Raw genomic sequence first — 8047 nt, forward strand, 5'->3', positions numbered from 1 at the left:
TCCCCATAAGAAATAGTTGTTTAGAACATTTAAGCTGAAGTATTATGTCAGTAGAGCACAACTAGCTTATAAAATATGACTGCATAAAATATGATTTGCTGACTAATTACAGGTTCTTTTTTATGTTTTCTGTGGCCCGTTACACACGGGTATAAAATATGCACTCCGCATGTACTAGGGTTAGAAAGGAGCATCACTTCCTGATGCCCCTAACCCTAATACGTGCGGAGTGCACACAAAATGGCGGCATTCGTTCCACATGGGGGCTGCCATCTTTACGTAGCAGACGCGCTGCATCTGCACGTCACACCATTGGCGCCTCGCGGCGTCATATCCGCGCTGCGGAAAGAAGCGCCATTTTGGGGCTTCTTTTTGCTCTGTGAGGGAGCCGCGTGGTTTGGCTGCTGTGGCTCCCTCACAGAACAACCTGCAGCAGCGCGAGACCGCCCATTTTGGGCGGTCTGTAACGTGCCTATATAACTGTGCTTCCAGATTTTATGTTTTTTAAACCTATCCCAAGGTCCTTTAACAATTTCACAATTTATATATATAAATCTTAATGGAAAGGCCTCTCCTGTTATTAATGGTTAAATAACCTAGACAATATTCACGTGATCTGCCATAGAGAAGCAAGTAATTATTTGAAACAAGTCCCATTTAAACATGTGATGTTTTGAGAACTAGCTATTCTGTGAATCACTATTGATTTAAACAACATCGGAAGATGTTATTCTGAAGTTTCAACATTTAGCTTTTTCCCCATTCATTTCAGTGTAGATAGGTAAGTTCATGGTCATTATTATTATTATTATTATTATTATTCTTTATTTATATAGCGCTGTAGATTTGCACAGCGCTGTACATACAAACAATAAAATAGATAAGAGTAAATCTGCCCATGGCATACAATCTAAGAAATAATAGCATAATACATATAAATAATATATAACAATACAGGAAAGGGTTCAATAAAACAGGCAACAAATTAAAAACGTCAAATAGCAAATAGTCATCTCCTCTTCTACATTTCATTTAACCCAGGTTATGTTTCGAGGCCCCAAAAGATACCTTATATGGGGAAAATTTAAACTAGTTCTATCCAGACATTTTCCTCCCTAAATTTGTCTCTTCCCACTGTGTAACAATTTTACAAGAGAAAAAAATGGCAAATTGGTCCACATTAAAAGGAAGATAAATTTTAGGAGGGAAAATTATACGAAGGGAAAGATTAACCCCTACTAACTTGGGCACAGTGGCCTGTTACAGACTGCCAAAATAAAGCTGCTTCAGGTCTCTTTGGAGATATGCTGTTTAAATTATGCATGCATCCTAAGAATCCGGAAGCTGCACCAAAGCTGCACTCCAGTGCTTAGGAATGGAGTGTGGCTTTGGCGTGGCCTCCGGACTCTTAGGACCCATGTATCATTTAAACAGCATATCTCCAAAGAGACCTGAAGCAGCTTTATTTTGGCAGTCTGTAACAGGCCCGTGGTTCTGATTCAGAGTGGAGAGCTATACATTTACTGTGGAGTAAATGCAAAGTAGAGGAAGGTCCTACTAAGCCAGCATACTTTTGGAAATGGATACCAGTGCAGTTCTTGATTATAGCAACAGAAGCTTGCAAAAGGAAGTATCTGACATCCCCTTACACAAACAGTTTCCCATTCATACATAGGACAATGTGTCAACTCAAAGGACAGTTCATGTGCAGCCAGAGTGCCACTCATCCATGAACAGAACAGCCATTGATTGGAAGTAGGATGTATTAGGAAGTTACCATTCAGCTTGCCGTGTCCCACAGTGGGTCGGTTATTTCGGCATAAGCATGTCAGTTGAATTTTATGGTCCCCTAGCTTCAAACAAGATATTGACCAATTATGCAAGCTTCCAGATTTTTTAAAAGTATTAACATATACCCTACCCTATATCAGAGAATCTCAGGCCAGCAAAGAGAGAAAATCTGTTTAAAACAGTTCAGATCAATTAATGAGATTTAGGTAAGTGTTGGCTTGTCATTCAGCAACTGATTCTGATGGCAACAGATGCCATTCTGCTGCTAGTTGGGACCTGAACTTCAGTTCTGTCATGGATAATGGTATATTTCCTCTACTTGAGCCACCACAAATGTTCAGATTTAGTGATGTACATTTTTATGGATCAAAAGCAATGGAAGTGCCTGGGTCTTTGGATAGAACGGTTTCACTGAAGTGATTTATGCTCACCTGCCCACATTGTCAGCCCAACCCACTATCTCGAACAGAAGCACAATGGATTTTTCTGTTTACAGTCAAGTAGCATTTCTCTGCACCAACACCATTGCTTAAAACAAGCTGCTCAGTCTGCCCATGTGAAATGAATTGCAGGAAGGTTAATTAATGTCATTGTGCTTGTGACTTGCTTTGGTTGAGTTTCTTGGAGCTTGGTTGTTTACTTTATATCTATTGCTTTTTAATGGGGTACAAATTTAGAGTCCTTTGGAAAGTTCCAAATTGTATTTTCTGTTTTGTCATGTCAGTCTCTTTTGGCGTTATGTCAGCACTTCTGCCACAAGAGGAAGCAAAATGATCAGGGAAGATGGTATAAAAAAAGTTGTTGTTGTTGCTGCTGCTGTGTGTCTTCAAGTAGTTTCTCAGTTGTGGTGATCCTGAAATGAATCCATTGCAGGTCTTTCTTGGCAGGATTTCTTCAGAGAGGGATTGTCATGTGCTTTTCAAGTTCTGCTATTAATCATTTTGAAACTATTTTAGAAAAGTGTCAGATAATGCCATCCTCTCACGCAACTAATCTAACCAAGAATTAAAACAGCAATTTGGGATTTTTTTTAAAAAAAAATTAAAATTAATGCATAAAAAGTAAAATTCATGAAAGCAATATGATCAGCTGCCAATCAATATTATGACTGCAAATCAAGCTTTCCAAAGCTGGCTAATACCATCAGCATGAACAAACAACATTGTTCAGAGGGACTGTTTATACACTGAATACATAGGCGCAGCAATATGTCTCATGAAGAAAAGGAATTGGAAACAAAAGTTTCCAGTTATGGTGACAAAAAGAATCTGTAATCCTGGAAGATGAACTGAAGCACCTAGACTGGGCTCTACAGGGTAATGGATATTTCATCTCTGACACCAGAAGAGTTGCCATACCCAGAAAAACCCAGAGGAATGAAGACAAATAACCACCCAAAGGGAAGGTATTTTCACCATATATCAAAGGAGTCACAGATAGTATAGGAAAACTGGTGAGGAAACACAACCTCCAAATGGTTTACAAACTGACCAAGAAAATCCAGCAAATGCTGCATTCAGCAAAGGACAGGAGAGACCCTTTTGCAGCAGCAGGAGTTTACAGCATACCATGCAGCTGCGGACACTTCTACATAAGGACCATCAAACACAGTTCAAACACAAATCAAGGAACACGAGAGACACTGCAGACTGTGCCAGACAGAAAAACCAGCAGTAGCAAAACATGTTATAAACCATCTTGAGCATAAAATGAAAACACTTTGAAAACATTGAAATTCTGAACCAAGTCAATAACTATCAGGTCAGAATGCACAGGGAAGCCATTGAAATCCACAAGCACTTGGACAACTTCAACAGGAAGGAAGAAACCCTTAAAGTTAGCAAAAGCACTAAAATCAAGACCCAGCAAATGCAAATGAAAACCAGCCAGGGTCAGGGTTTTTCCCAACAGATGATGGATCTCTAATTAAACAGACACAAATCCTCCTTGCATATCCTCCCACCCTGAGACCTTGCCATTCAACAACAGAACAATACACAGACTAACATGGAAATCACTCCTCCCAACTTAGGGTCACACAGTGTGTGTGTGTACACACATCACTCACTTCCATGCCAGCATTCTCTGAAGATGTCAGCCACAGATGCTGATAAAACATCAGGAACAAACTCTTCTAGAACATGGCCACATAGCCCCCCAAAACCACAAAAAACTATGCGGTGAATGTAGGTTTTGAGATTAAGAAGACAAGCAATGAGTCAGAGCCAGTCTTATAGGAAGTGGAAGTTTACCAGTCTTATAGGAAGTGGAGTTATGGAAATTTGGGGGCAACAGTAGTAGAAGAAAAGAAAGAAACTTAGTGGATAGCAGGCACACATATGAATAGGTGCTTGATGCTCATATAAGGAGGGAAAAGCAAATTCTCACTAAAGAGTAGGCACCCTTTCACAATAAACAATTATAATACTATTATTCTACTGCCATGACAATATCCTATGAAATCATGAGTTTGCAGAGAGCAATTCTAAGCACCCCCTAAACTATAAATCTGAAGATTTCCTAGGCTGAAAACATGACATTTAAAGTGGAATCATAATGTTATAGCTGTGTAAACTGAAAGAGCTCCAGGAGAAGTTTTCATATTGGTGGGGGGAGACTTGTGGTCTTCCAGATTAGCTCTGTTTTAGCAAAGAAATCCCACGTTTTCCCCATGTCTGAACTAAAGATCATTACAACTTTTCCCATATCATTTTTTGAGAGATGAGTAATTTTCAGATTAATTACTGATGTAATAAAAGCTCCGGATAACAGTTCATCCTGTTTTAAATGCCCAGTGCTAGGTCATCCCAGCAAATCATTTTAATAGTATCATATGACAATTCTATATTACATTGGTTCAGAAATCAGTACAGTTCTTATTTCTATATAAAAATATGCAGGAGGGCAGCCTCAATCCACTGAAATCTTTCAAATTGTGAAATTCGGCTTTTGAATATTTTACGTTAGAGTGAAGAATATATTGCTTTAGAGAGCTGGATGCAGAACATCCATCAAGAACACCCATCCAAAACAAGCAACTACAGTATCTTGAGATGAATGGGGGATACTCCAAGTCACTGATTTTGTTTTCACAGGGAGAATGGGAGGGAGGGGGGAATCCTTCAATTTTCTCCCTGCTTTGAGAACATCTTTGAAAAATTTAGAGATCTCAACGATGTTGGTCACAGGGAGCAAGTCTTCTCCTCCATGACTCATTTGTCTTCCTGTATCCCTCCATCGAAGAAGGCCATGTGTTGCCTGGAGGTGGCTGGATCCATCCTAGGCTGCCTTGCAATCGCTGCTGACCACTACATAGGTTTGTTGCCAGTATAGGGAGGCACTGAGGATTGTCTGGCTTTGTCCCAGTAGCTGGACATTCATCAGATGCCCCTTGCTATTGTCCAGCAATTGCATAGCCAGTTTGAGAGTGTCATGCTCAGCCAAGCTGAGGACTCCGAAGATGCTGAATTTGAGCCCCAGGTGGAGGGGGAACCTGAAGCTGAGCTGGGTCCTAGCTTTGCTTTGCCCGCTCTAGCAGAGCCTGTTCTGTGTCAGGAAACTCAGCAGCCCAGCCTTCCATCAGCAGAAATTCCAGCACAGAAGATATGGACAAGGAGTACTTACTTTTAGCCAGTGAAGGTCTGAAAGCCTCTGCCAGTCCAGGAGGCTTTATGAGAAACACTCAGAAATCAGGAAGCACCTATGATTAGGAACTGGTTAATATAAACCGGTGCAGGTCGCTGAGCTCCTTTGTCAGAGATTATCTGATTCTCCTGGTGAAAGCATGTTTCTCTGACTCCCTTGGATTTTGTGGTCTGAAACCTTGCCTCTTGGACTACTGACTGGCCTGGACCTTGGAAATGCCTTTCTAAACATGCCTTTCTGTAACCCGGGACCTTTGGATTGTTTGATCCTTCTCTATTGGACATTGAACTGGTACTTGGGTACTGTACTTTATTTCTTGCATTTGTAAAGACCTCTAGTTTGGGTTATAAAGTTCTGCTTGGCTGTTTTGAGCCATTATCAGCAGTCTTGGCAGCTTTCTCAGACAGGGAGAGTGGCAAGCAACTGAGGATCATCTGGATCTGTTCTGATAGCCAGGTGCTTCTTCAGCTGCATAATGATGCAGGTATCCTCCAGGACCACAAAAGGACCTCAAAGGGGTCCCAGAGGATTGTTTGTACAGCTATCAAAACATAGTCCACATGGCAGTGTCAGGAGGGTAGTGGGTGGCTGAGAATGCATCTGGCTGTGATGCAAGCTACAGGAAAAGGGATTCCACCGGACAGTAATAGCTGTTCAAAAGTGGAACATACTCCCTCGGAGTATGGTGGAGTCTAGTTCTTTGGAAATCTTTAAACAGAAGCTGGGTGCTCATCTGTTGGGGGTGCTTTAAGATTGTGAGTTCCTGCATGGCAGGGGATTGGACTGGATGGCCCTTGTAGTCTCGTCTAACTCTGTGGTTCTATGATAGCCAGAAGGATGTTGTGTTTACTGTGTGTCTGGCTATCAAACATAGCTAAATGCACTCTCAGCTGAATCTGAAATATGAAAAATGAATTCCCCAATAAGAGTTTCAAAATATAAACAAGAGAAGTTGAAGGACTGATTCAGCTGTGTCAAGTAAAGAGAGATGCCCCCATGCACTCCTCAAAAACCACGAGGAAAAAACCTGACATTTGACCCTGCTAGTCATTGTACCAGAAACCATACTTGATCAAAAGATAACCTTTTAAGGACTATAATATCCCCCAAGGATTCTGAGTACTGTAGTGTAGACTGAAAGAGTAACTTTCCCCAGTGATGCACTTGGCCCACTTCTTGCAGGGCTTGGTAAATCCTGACTATGAAATTCTGAGAGCTGTAATTCAAAAAAGTAAAAAAAATCATATTCCACATCTTTCTTCCCCTGTAGCTTACAATGTTACATGCATTCTCTCAGTCAGAGAGGTATATGCATACTAGTGTTGTTTTCCCATTTTATTTCCCCATGCTATAAAGCTGAAGCATCATTGCCTCCATGTATTTTTTTCATATTATGCCTGTGCCATTTTGAGTTCATTAAATGAAGAACACTGGAGCATTTTTTCTGTAATCATTAGGGCAGAAAATGCTTAGTAATTACAATGTTCACTTAATCCTGTTAATATGCTATTTATTATCATGCAAAGCTAGGCCATGCTTTGTGACTTTACGCAGCCAAGAGAAATATTAATTAACACTAACCTAATTTTTGTGTTGTGTAAAATGTTGTTTTGCACTAACCCATTATCGTTCTTACTGATGCACTAAATGTGCCTTCAGAAACCTCAAAGAGTCAGATTTAGTATGGCTATAAATATCTTAGCATTGCTTCGTCCCCCACCCTATTGCCAGAGCTCCATACTTTGCAAAGCTCCAGTAGCTGAGTTTTTTCTTATCTGGCAGGAGTTAAAGGAGGAAAACCTCTCATAGATCTGTTTACCTTCATTCCTTCTCTCACATCAGCAGAGGTGGCAGGACAATTGTAATCTTTCTGCTCATTACTTAGGAAATATTATTGTGGTGAAATGAGATGAGACCAGTATGATATACATAGCCAAAGCAGCTATGCTATGGGTCCAAAGAGCTGGTGGCTTCTGTACCAGTGACTCCACTGTGGGTTTTAGCTGATCTTTAAAGAACTATCCAACCCTTTCCCCTGAAATGAATGAGAATAAACCCTGTAAAATTCAGACTAATACCAAGAATGAATTCTCTGTCCTATTGAGATCGGAGCCACCTGCTACTAGCTCAGTTTTCCAGTGGGTTTGCCAATGCATTTCAAGATTTGGCTGAACAAAGATACTCCCAGCAGTCATTTCTGGAAATAGATCAGAGCATCCAGGCAGTTGTTAGCAGAGCCTATAGTTTTGTGCAGATTTCAGGCTTATACGACCACAACAGAATTCACTCAGATGACCATGTCCTCCTAAGGCTATTGATTGCTTAGTGTGAATTTCTGAGAGTTGGTCTGTCCCCTACATACCATTGCTTGTAAAAGAGATGTATTTTGCCTTTATCTGAATAGCTAAGAGAGCCGTGGCAGTTGGTGACTCCCATAGCCATGGAATGATGAATCCACTGAGTTTCATATAGCGTGCCAGGAGCTATCCAATGTGCTGAACCTATTTTGAAAATAGGTTAGAGCACCATTGCTAATTTCTTCATAGTATTGATTGAAACCTAGAGTGGATTCACTGCCTAATGACCTGAGAGTTACTTGCTGCCAGCCCAG

Source organism: Sceloporus undulatus, chromosome 1 (genome assembly GCF_019175285.1).
Source record: "Sceloporus undulatus isolate JIND9_A2432 ecotype Alabama chromosome 1, SceUnd_v1.1, whole genome shotgun sequence".
NCBI lineage: Eukaryota > Metazoa > Chordata > Lepidosauria > Squamata > Phrynosomatidae > Sceloporus > Sceloporus undulatus.